Source organism: Esox lucius, chromosome 16 (assembly GCF_011004845.1).
Source record: "Esox lucius isolate fEsoLuc1 chromosome 16, fEsoLuc1.pri, whole genome shotgun sequence".
Taxonomy (NCBI): domain Eukaryota; kingdom Metazoa; phylum Chordata; class Actinopteri; order Esociformes; family Esocidae; genus Esox; species Esox lucius.
In genome coordinates, this window is record NC_047584.1 from 34352389 (window position 1) to 34365403 (window position 13015).

Here is a 13015-nt window from a genome sequence, read left to right on the forward strand (position 1 = left end):
TTTATCTTTCTTCACTGTCCTCTATCTTTCTTCACTCTCCTCTATCTTTACCCACTGTCCTCCATCTTTCTACATTGTCCTCTATCATTCTTCACTGTCCTCTATCTTTCCACATTGTCCTCTATCTTTGTACATTGTCCTCTATCTTTCTACATTGTCCTCTATCGTTCTTCACTGTCCTTTATCTTTCTACATTGTTCTCTATCATTCTTCACTGTCCTCTATCTTTCCACATTGTCCTCTATCTTTCTACATTGTCCTCTATCTTTCTACATTGTCCTCTATCGTTTTTCACTGTCCTCTATCTTTCTACATTGTTCTCTATCATTCTTCACTGTCCTCTATCTTTCCACATTGTCCTCTATCTTTCTACATTGTCCTCTATCTTTCTACATTGTCCTCTATCTTTCTACATTGTCCTCTATCGTTCTTCACTGTCCTCTATCTTTCTACATTGTCCTCTATCTTTCTTCACTGTCCTCTATCTTTCTACATTGTCCTCTATCTTTCTTCACTGTCCTCTATATTTCCCCACTGTCCTCTATCTTTCTACATTGTTCTCTATCTTCACTGTCCTCTATCGTTCTTCACTGTCCTCTAACTTTCTTCTTTGTCCTCTATCTTTCTTCACTGCCATCTATCTTTCCCCACTGTCCTCTTTCTTCACTGTCATCTATCGTTCTTCACTGTCCTCTATCTTTCTACATTGTCCTCCATCTTTCCCCACTGTCCTCTTTCTTCACTGTCATCTATCTTTCCCCACTGTCCTCTATCTTTCTTCATTGTCCTCTATCTTTCTTCACTGTCCTCTATCTTTCCCCACTGTCCTCTATCTTTCTACATTGTTCTCTATCTTTCCCCACTGTCCTCTAACTTTCCACGTTGTCTTCTGTCTTTCTTCAATGTTCTCTATCTTTCCCCACAGTCTTCTAGTTTTCTTTACTGTCCTCTATCTTTCTGTGCTCTAACAATGACATACTCTTTATCTTCTATATCTATAAACTTCCCTGCCTTTGAATATGAATCACCTTTAATCACAAAATACATTTATAAATACATTTATAGGCACATTTCCAAATACATTTTAAAATGCACAGGCTTTTACTTAGTGTAATGGGACTGCTGTAGTGGAGGACAATAGTGGACACACACTAACACACTGTGCTCTCTGCTTAGGCTGCCATCACAGGGAGTCCCCAGAGACCATGCCTCCAGACAGAGAGGAGTCACTGACACTGTTGTGGTTGTCACCATAAACAGACTCCTGTGAGGAGAAGGTCTGGCTGGTACCAGGCCCAAATTCTTTACTAGCATTTTACTGAAAAATGCAGTAGTTGAGTGACTCGGTGTGAAAAACATGACAGAAGCAACGTGGTTACAGTCAATGCAAAGTAATCTTTTTATTTTAAAGCTATTATTTTTGTGTTTTATTTAGCCTTCATAAACAGTATACAGATTCAGTCTGAGATTTAGGTCTCTTTATATATACAGAGTCAGTCTGTGATCTAGGTCTCTTTATATACATGTATGAGTCAGACGAAGATTGAGGTCACTTTATATATATACAGATTAATATGGAGTAATATGTCACAGCCCTCCCGTGGGCTCACCACTCACAGGAGGGACCATAAGGGGCCGGTGCGAAGAGGATCGGGCGGCAGTCGAAGGCAGGGGCCTAGACAACCCGATCTCTGGACACAGAAACTAGCTCTAGGGACGTGGAATGTCACCTCGCTGGCGGGGAAGGAGCCTGAGCTAGTGCGTGAGGTTGAGAGGTTCCGATTAGAGGTAGTCGGGATCACCTCTACGCACGGCTTGGGCTCTGGAACCACACTCCTTGAGAGAGGATGGACTCTTCACCACTCTGGAGTTGCCCATGGTGAGAGGCGGCGGGCTGGTGTGGGTTTGCTTATAGCTCCCCAGCTCTGCCGCCATGTGTTGGAGTTTACCCCGGTGAACGAGAGGGTCGTTTCCCTGCGCCTACGGGTCGGGGATAGGTCTCTCACTGTTGTTTGTGCCTACGGGCCGAACGGCAGTGCAGAGTACCCGACCTTCTTGGAGTCTCTGGGAGGGGTGCTGGAAAGTGCTCCGACTGGGGACTCTATTGTTCTACTGGGGGACTTCAACGCCCACGTGGGCAACGACAGTGACACCTGGAGGGGCGTGATTGGGAGGAACGGCCCCCCTGATCTGAACCCGAGTGGTGTTCAGTTATTGGACTTCTGTGCTAGTCACAGTTTGTCCATAACGAACACCATGTTCAAGCATAAGGGTGTCCATCAGTGCACGTGGCACCAGGACACCCTAGGCCGCAGGTCGATGATCGACTTTGTTGTCGTCTCATCTGACCTGCGGCCGTATGTCTTGGACACTCGGGTGAAGAGAGGGGCGGAGCTGTCAACTGATCACCACCTGGTGGTGAGTTGGATCCGATGGCGGGGGAGAAAGCTGGACAGACTCGGCAGGCCCAAGCGAACTGTAAGGGTCTGCTGGGAACGTCTGGCCGAGTCTCCTGTCAGAGAGATCTTTAACTCCCACCTCCGGCAGAGCTTCGACTGGATCCCGAGGGAGGTTGGAGATATTGAGTCCGAGTGGACCATGTTCTCCACCGCCATTGTCGAAGCGGCCGCTCGGAGCTGTGGCCGTAAGGTCTCCGGTGCCTGTCGAGGCGGCAATCCCCGAACCCGGTGGTGGACACCGGAAGTAAGGGATGCTGTCAAGCTGAAGAAGGAGTCCTATCAGGCCTGGTTGGCTTGTGGGACTCCTGACGCAGCTGACGGGTACCGACAGGCCAAGCGGGCTGCAGCCCGGGTGGTTGTGGAGGCAAAAACTCGGGCCTGGGAGGAGTTCGGTGAGGCCATGGAGAAGGACTATCGGCTGGCCTCGAAGAGATTCTGGCAAACCATCCGGCGCCTCAGGAGAGGGAAACAGTGCCCTACCAACGCTGTTTACAGTAGAGGTGGGCAGCTGTTGACCTCAACTGAGGATGTCGTCGGGCGGTGGAAGGAATACTTCGAGGATCTCCTCAATCCCGCTGTCACTTCTTCCATTGAGGAAGCAGAGGATGAGGGCTCAGAGGTGGACTCGTCCATCACCCGGGCTGAAGTCACTGAGGTGGTCAAGAAACTCCTCGGTGGCAAGGCACCGGGGGTGGATGAGATCTGCCCTGAGTACCTCAAGTCTCTGGATGTTGTGGGGCTGTCTTGGTTGACACGCCTGTGCAACATCGCGTGGCGGTCGGGGACAGTGCCTCTGGGATGGCAGACCGGGGTGGTGGTCCCTCTTTTTAAGAAGGGGGACCGGAGGGTGTGTTCCAACTATAGGGGGATCACACTTCTCAGCCTCCCCGGGAAAGTCTATGCCAGGGTACTGGAGAGGAGAATACGGCCGATAGTAGAACCTCGGATTCAGGAGGAACAGTGTGGTTTTCGTCCGGGCCGTGGAACACTGGACCAGCTCTATACCCTCTACGGGGTGTTGGAGGGTTCATGGGAGTTTGCCCAACCAATCCACATGTGTTTTGTGGATTTGGAGAAGGCATTCGACTGTGTCCCTCGCGGCATCTTGTGGAGGGTGCTTGGGGAATATGGGGTCCTGGGTCCTTTGCTAAGGGCTGTCAGGTCCCTGTACAACCGAAGCAGGAGCTTGGTCCGCATTGCCGGCAGTAAGTCAGACTTGTTCCCAGTGCATGTTGGACTCCGGCAGGGCTGCCCTTTGTCACCGGTTCTGTTCGTAATTTTTATGGACAGAATTTCTAGGCGCAGCCAGGGGCCGGAGGGTGTCAGGTTTGGGGACCACACAATTTCGTCTCTGCTTTTTGCAGATGATGTTGTCGTGTTGGCCCCTTCTAACCAGGACCTTCAGCATGCGCTGGGACGGTTTGCAGCCGAGTGTGAAGCGGTGGGGATGAAAATCAGTACCTCCAAATCCGAGGCCATGGTCCTCAGTCGGAAAAGGGTGGCTTGCCCGCTTCAGGTTGGTGGAGAGTGCCTGCCTCAAGTGGAGGAGTTTAAGTATCTAGGGGTCTTGTTCACGAGTGAGGGAAGGATGGAACGGGAGATTGACAGACGGATCGGTGCAGCTTCTGCAGTAATGCAGTCGATGTATCGGTCTGTCGTGGTGAAGAAAGAGCTGAGCCGCAAGGCGAAGCTCTCGATTTACCAGTCAATCTACGTTCCTACTCTCACCTATGGTCATGAGCTTTGGGTCATGACCGAAAGGACAAGATCCCGGATACAGGCTGCCGAAATGAGCTTTCTCCGCAGGGTGGCCGGGCGATCCCTTAGAGATAGGGTGAGAAGCTCGGTCACCCGGGAGGAGCTCAGAGTAGAGCCCCTGCTCCTCCACATCGAGAGGGGTCAGCTGAGGTGGCTTGGGCATCTTTTTCGGATGCCTCCGGAACGCCTTCCTGGGAAGGTGTTCCGGTCCCGTCCCACCGGGAGGAGACCCCGGGGAAGACCTAGGACTCGCTGGAGGGACTATGTCTCCCGGCTGGCCTGGGAACGCCTCGGTGTCCCCCCGGAAGAGCTAGAGGAAGTGTCTGGGGAGAGGGAAGTCTGGGCATCCCTGCTTAGACTGCTGCCCCCGCGACCCGGCCCCGGATAAGCGGAAGAAGATGGTATAGATGGTATGGTAATATGTCACAGGACAGCGCTACAGATTAGGCCTTTATTATGTCACAGGACAGCGCTACAGATTAGGCCTTTATTATGTCACAGGACAGCGCTACAGATTAGGCCTTTATTATGTCATATGACAGCGCTACAGATTAGGCCTTTATTATGTCACAGGACAGGGCTACAGATTAGGCCTTAATTATGTCACAGGACAGCGCTACAGATTAGGCCTTTATTATGTCACAGGACAGCGCTACAGATTAGGCCTTTATTATGTCACAGGACAGCGCTACAGATTAGGCCTTTATTATGTCATAGGACAGCGCTACAGATTAGGCCTTTATTATGTCATAGGACAGCGCTACAGATTAGGCCTTTATTATGTCATAGGACAGCGCTACAGATTAGGCCTTTATTATGTCATAGGACAGCGCTACAGATTAGGCCTTTATTATGTCATAGGACAGCGCTACAGATTAGGCCTAAATTATGTCAGTCATTGATATGTCCTAGGCCTAAATGGTGTGTTCCTATAACAGATTAAGTCTTATTCTTGATGGAATTTCTTTGTGTACATCCATCCATCCATCATCTTCCGCTTATCCGGGGCCGGGTCGCGGGGGCAGCAGTCTAAGCAGGGATGCCCAGACTTCCCTCTCCCTAGTCACTTCCTCTAGCTCTTCCGGGGGGACACCGAGGCGTTCCCAGGCCAGCCGGGAGACATAGTCCCTCCAGGTCTTCCCCGGGGTCTCCTCCCGGTGGGACGGGACCGGAACACCTTCCCAGGAAGGCGTTCCGGAGGCATCCGAAACAGATGCCCAAGCCACCTCAGCTGACCCCTCTCGATGTGGAGGAGCAGCGGCTCTACTCTGAGCTCCTCCCGGGTGACCGAGCTTCTCACCCTATCTCTAAGGGATCGCCCGGCCACCCTGCGGAGAAAGCTGATTTCGGCCGCCTGTATCCGGGATCTTGTCCTTTCGGTCATGACCCAAAGCTCATGACCATAGGTGAGAGTAGGAACGTAGATTGACTGGTAAATCGAGAGCTTCGCTTTGCGGCTCAGCTCTTTCTTCACCACGACAGACCAATACATCGACTGCATTACTGCAGAAGCTGCACCGATCCGTCTGTCAATCTCCCGTTCCATCCTTCCCTCACTCGTGAACAAGACCCCTAGATACTTAAACTCCTCCACTTGAGGCAGGCACTCTCCACCAACCTGAAGTGGGCAAGCCACCCTTTTCCGACTGAGGACCATGGCCTCGGATTTGGAGGTACTGATTCTCATCCCCACCGCTTCACACTTGGCTGCAAACCGTCCCAGTGCATGCTGAAGGTCCTGGTTTGAAGGGGCCAACATGACAACATCCTCTGCAAAGAGCAGAGACAAAATTGTGTGGTCCCCAAACCTGACACTCTCCGGCCCCTGGCTGCGCCTAGAAATTCTGTCCATAAAAATTACGAACAGAACCGGCGACAAAGGGCAGCCCTGCCGGAGTCCAACATGCACTGGGAACAAGTCTGACTTACTTTCGGCAATGCAGACCAAGCTCCTGCTTCGGTTGTACAGGGACCTGACAGCCCTTAGCAAAGGACCCAGGACCCCATATTCCCGAAGCACCCTCCACAGGATGCCGCGAGGGACACAGTCGAATGCCTTCTCCAAATCCACAAAACACATGTGGATTGGTTGGGCAAACTCCCATGAACCCTCCAACACCCCGTAGAGGGTATAGAGCTGGTCCAGTATTCCACGGCTCGGACGAAAACCACACTGTTCCTCCTGAATCCGAGGTTCTACTATCGGCCGTATTCTCCTCTCCAGTACCCTGGCATAGACTTTCCTGGGGAGGCTGAGAAGTGTGATCCCCCTATAGTTGGAACACACCCTCCGGTCCCCCTTCTTAAAAAGAGGGACCACCACCCTGGTCTGCCATCCCAGAGGCACTGTCCCCGACCGCCACGCAATGTTGCACAGGCGTGTCAACCAAGACAGCCCCACAACATCCAGAGACTTGAGGTACTCAGGGCGGATCTCATCCACCCCCGGTGCCTTGCCACCGAGGAGTTTCTTGACCACCTCTGTGACTTCAGCCCGGGTGATGGACGAGTCCACCTCTGAGCCCTCATCCTCTGCTTCCTCAATGGAAGACAGGACGGCGGGATTGAGGAGATCCTCGAAGTACTCCTTCCACCGCCTGACGACATCCCCAGTTGAGGTCAACAGCTGCCCACCTCTACTGTAAACAGCGTTGGTAGGGCACTGTTTCCCTCTCCTGAGGCGCCGGACGGTTTGCCAGAATTTCTTCGAGGCCAGCCGATAGTCCTTCTCCATGGCCTCACCGAACTCCCTCCAAAGAACTGGACTCTTTGTGTACATGTACTGTAAATTGTACGTATATTATATGCTCACCACTCATATGGCATTCTTATATTATTAAATCACCACCCATTCTATATCAATGTATGTCCACTATGTGTGAACTGTGTACTGTCCCTTAATGTAATGTAACTCTAGCAGATCCATTACAGCAGTAACATTCTGAGTGTGTGCACGTTTACTTAGAGATTCTGATTCTGAATATTTATGACGTTTCAGCACTTCATTACTTTACTTAGAAATGAGTCATGAAGAAGTTTATCCTTTCTGATAGTAACCATTTCATAGAAATGTTTTGTCCTAAAAGAAACAAAAGTACAACTCTTGTCTCATACATACTCAGTACACACTGCAAGATGTAGGCAGGACACAGGGGGTTCTGGAATGCAGGTCTGCAGAGAAACTCAGTATGAATCAGCATTCTGAACATGTTGCTCAGCAAGAATGTATGGAATGCAAAAGCAGAAGACAAAACCTGCTTGGTTGGTCTCTCTTAACCTCCCTTCCACTCTTCCTGCCATTCAGATTATTCACAATATGCAAACACCCCCATTTTTTAAATTCTAGATTTTTCTTTCTCTCTCTCTCACTCTCTCAATAGACCTGTCTAGAGGCTTAATGTACTGGGATCTAATGTGTCCTTTGTCCTGACTTTGTCCACATTGATTCTGCCCACATTTTCTGACAGATGTAGAAGATTAAAGGATCCGTTGCAATGTGCTGCTACAAGTGTAAACAAGATAAAGCATTTCCAGTTTACAAGACTGGGTTCACATCAGGATGAATGATGCATGATGGGAGGCCAGTGTAAACGGGTCTACAGACTAGCAATACTTCAGTCCTGTTCAGTTTCCAAACCCAATCTAGTATGCCTTCATTCTTCTCTCTCTCCTCCTTTCTCTCTCTGGAATGTTTTGAATATCACAGACTTTTATGGTGTTGTTGCTTCCTGTTTAAAACCGTCCTCCTTTTTCGAGGCTTGGCTGATACTAGATCAAATAAGGTAAGCAAAATCACTCAGATAAATGGATTAGATCTTTTTCATCAGAACTGTCAATAAACTCAAGATGAGAAATGATTTGAGCGACATCCATTTATTAAGGGTGACATCCCATTGTTTCAGGGGACTGGGGTGTTGGGGGGGGGGGGGCTGCTGACTTGTTTAAACTAGTAATTTCATCTAAAAGTAAGTATCCATCTGTTTTGGTAATGCACATGTAATTGACCTAATCTCCAAATAATTTGGGACTGAGCAAAAAACACTCATAGCAAAAACGAACATCCTTGATAAGAGCACCGTAGCACTGGGTCTGTCTTGACATTCCTACGAACACAGAACATGTCTATATGTTTAATAGCATAAAAGGAAAAGAAAAAGGAAGCAGATTAAGGTCAAACTGCACACATGGTATGAATGTTTTCCTTACTAGTTGTTACAGTAGAAGATATTCATCAGTTACATGTGAGGGGTCCAGCCCTTTTGTATTACAGCTGATGTCAACCTCATACAGGATGACAGAAACACAGAGAGAGAGTTGGGGGGACAGCAGACAGAGACACAGAGAGAGTTGGTGGGACAGCAGACAGAGACAGGAGAGAGTTGGGCTCAGTGCCAGTAGCTGATGGCACCTCACGCTCCATTAACAGGCACAGTTCCTTGCTGATATGCAGGTAATTTGCGTAACGAAATGAGAATGTGTAGTTTTGCTGTCTCCCTGGGTAATGGCCTCATTGCTCTCCATCCCCACCTATGTATTAAATCATTTCAAAATCAAATCAAATAGTATAAAATGTGTGAAATACAACAGGTTTACAACCAAATGTTTCCTTACAAGCCTGATCCCAACATGCAGAGTTGAAGGAATGAACACACTTGGAGTGTTAATGACACAAAACCAAGGCCCAAGGTTGACCCAAAGCCTATGACCTATAAATTACCTATGGACTGTAAAGCCTTGCACATTTTCAAGTTAAGCATTTCATTACATTAATTTAAGACCAAAATGGAATTGGCCCCTAGCTTTGAAAATTTCTGTTGCGAAACAAACACTGCATTGATATTTTTCATACACTGTATCATTTTAATGAAGCTAGAATCTGCAAACATTACTGGAAGTTAGAATCCTAGCTGCTTTTTATGCTAACTTGCCTTGTAACAAAGTTGAAGATAAAGGATAATTTACATTTTTATAAACATAATGTTTGATGTTTCTTTTGTCTGAAATTGTCTATGGACAAAGAGAAACTGAATTCTATGGTTTCCTTTCAACTTCTATTGCAGACTTTTGCTAATTTTAGCCACAGCTAGCTCAATGGTTTCATTCGTTTGTCAATTAAAGGGCTTAATGTACTATAGAGTCATTAAATGAGTGGGCAAATTTTGGAGGGATGTCCAGTTCTTGGTAATATTTCTGTTGTGCCATATCTTCTCTGCTTGATGATGTGTTCCATGGTATATCTAATGCTTTGGACATTATTTTGTAGCCTTCTCCTGACTGATATCTTTTAACAATGAGATCCTTCTGATGCTTTAGAAGCTCTCTGCAGACCATGGCTTTTGCTCTGAGATGCAACTAAGAAAACGTCAGGAAAATCCTAGGACAGCTGAACTTTATTTGTGATTAATCAGAGTCACTTTAAATGATGGCAGGTGTGTAATGATTTCTATTTAACATGAGTTTAATGTGATTAGTCAATTCTGAACACAGCCACATCCCCAGTTATAAGAGGGTGTACACTTATGCATCCAGGTTTCTTGTATGCATAAGTTATTTTCATTTTTCCCTCTCGAATATTTCGGTTTATTTTTCAATTGAATTGTTCAAATTATAGGTCATATTAAAAGTGGAAAAGGTTCTGACATGATTTATCTTTGTCTCAATGTTTTACATCACAAAAACCTGGCATTTTCACAGGGGTGTGTAGACTTTTTATATCCACTGTATGTACATAGATTACATAAAACATGACAACTAACAGAACCCTAAAATGACAACTGCCCAAAAACAATAAAAAATAATACATACATGGAAAACATTCAGAATATAGTGAAGAAACTCGAATATAAATGAAGTGAAACAAGCATTCAGGGTAACATGACAACTACAATCTGCAACCATCATCCCACTAAGAGCCCACTGTGGTAAAATTCATGAACAAAGCACTTAAGGTGGCCTTTGTTTCAATTCGGCAGCTAATCTGAAAAGATGTTGCTGGCATTGTGAACTACTATATCTGACAGGTTGTTAATGTAGTTCCAACTAGATTACTCTGCACAGACAACCAAAATAAGTACAAAAGGGTAAGAGAGAGACATTGATATTTCTCACTCCAAACTAGCATTTTTTTAAGGATTGAAAAAAAGTGTGTACCATTTTTCATTTTATTACTAATTAATATTTATTACCCACTTGCCTTTGCAATGTAAAGAAATGTTTCCCATGCCAATTAAACCCCTTAAGTTGAAACTGAAATTGGATTGAAATGTCTCTCTCTAGAGCAATTATTTATTGTAAAATCAGTCAGAGAATAATCTGGTTGGTGTTAATTCCTAGTCTGGTTTCGGGAGATCTACATGTCTGTATGTATAGGTCAAACAACATACATGTAACGTTGTGTGTCTACTGATGCTTAAGTGCCATCTTGTGGTTTGTCAACAAATACGTTGTGAAGACTCTCAGAATCAGGAAGGGAATAAGCCAGAATTCTGGAATACTTCAACCAAAGTCCAAATATCTGTGGTCTACATGCTTAAATATATTACATGCTAAATAAAATACATTTTAAAAGTTTCCAAAACACTACAGATCCACTTTGAGAAAGGCAGGAAAATTAGAATGTATGAATTAAAGAACTTATTAATGAGAATATGGAGTTATTTTATTATATGAAACATGGGAACATTCAATTACAAATATTTGTTTGAATTATTGTATATTACTTGTTTTCATTTAATAAAAACAAATAATTGTTTATTTGTTTCTCCAAAATTATATATTTCATCCTCATTCTCATAGAAAGAAGTAGTAGAGCTAGGATAGGTTTTACACAGTAACATTTCAAAGTTGAAATATATAATTATATAAGAACTGTGTGATGTATAAGAACTATAGGCTTGTGATTTCAGTATTTAATTACTATTTGATTAATATATAGTATTTGATTAATATTAATATATCAGTATACAAAAATTTACATTTGACATTTTATTAATTTAGCAGATTCTCTGATCCAGAACGACTTATATGGCAGCGTATTCTAGTTGAGGAATAAAAACACTCTGATAACCGTATTATTTTACACACATATGAAAGTATCCCACTCTCTGGGTTCCACTGTGTTACCTGGGAAACCCTACAACCTCATCAGTTCAGTATGTATGTATGCACATGCCAGTACCCTTAATCCTTTCTGGTGAAAAAATATAATGTTTCTAGTTGATTCTTTCTTTATCTGTCTGTCTGTCTATCTACCGACCTCTGTGTAACCACTCCACTGCAGTGCATGAGGGGCGTTAACAACAGGGGAGAATGTAATGATAGTCATTTTCTGTTGGATCCCCACCAGCAAACATGCAGAGTCAGTGAAAGGATAGATCCCACACAGAGATACACACACAGAGATACACACACAGAGATATACACACAGAGACATCCACACAGAGACATACACTCACCTAAAGAATTATTAGGAACACCATACTAATACTGTGTTTGACCCCCTTTCGCCTTCAGAACTGCCTTAATGTTACATGGCATTGATTCAACAAGGTGCTGAAAGCATTCTTTAGAAATGTCGGCCCATATAGATAGGATAGCATCTTGCAGTTGATGGAGATTTGTGGGATGCACATCCAGGGCACGAAACTCCCGTTCCACCACATCCCAAAGATGCTCTATTGGGTTGAGATCTGGTGACTGTGGGGGCCATTTCAGTACAGTGAACTCATTGTCATGTTCAAGAAACCAATTTGAAATTATTCGAGCTTTGTGACATGGTGCATTATCCTGCTGGAAGTAGCCATCAGAGGATGGGTACATGGTGGTCATAAAGGGATGGACATGGTCAGAAACAATGCTCAGGTAGGCCGTGGCATTTAAACGATGCCCAATTGGCACTAAGGGGCCTAAAGTGTGCCAAGAAAACATCCCCCACACCATAACACCACCACCACCAGCCTGCACAGTGGTAAGATGAGTGGTACCCGGTGGGGTCTTCTGCTGTTGTAGCCCATCCGCCTCAAGGTTGTACGTGTTGTGGCTTCACAAATGCTTTGCTGCATACCTTGGTTGTTACGAGTGGTTATTTCAGTCAAAGTTGCTATTCTATCAGCTTGAATGAGTCGGCTCATTCTCCTCTGACCTCTAGCATCAACAAGGCATTTTTGCCCACAGGACTGCTCCTACTGGATGTTTTTCCCTTTTCACACCATTCTTTGTAAACCTTAGAAATGGTTGTGCGTGAAAATCCCAGTAACTGAGCAGATTGTGAAATACTCAGACCGGCCCGTCTGGCACCAACAACCACGCCACACTCAAAATTGCTTAAATCATCTTTCTTTCCCTTTCTGACATTCAGTTTGGAGTTCAGGAGATTGTCTTGACTCTGACCACACCCCTAAATGCATTGAAGCAACTGCCATGTGATTGGTTGATTAGATAATTGCATTAATGAGAAATTGAACAGGTGTTCCTAATAATCCTTTAGGTGAGTGTACATACAGAGATATACACACAGAGATATACACAGATAGTACACAGAGATATACTGTGATGGCAATTCCATGTATCGACACTCTTAAAGGAGTAAGAAACAGAGACAAAGTTCTCTTGGCACATTCTAACAGTTTTATTAACTACTATGCAAATATGAGAGACGCGTCAAACGCTTACAGACATAATCATCTGAGGAGTCTCTAACTCCATACATGAACAATCCGTATTTATTACATAGAAAAAGGGGGGTTGTTGCCCATCGGTCTCATGTCAATCAAACACACACCCTTTGTTCTATCACATGT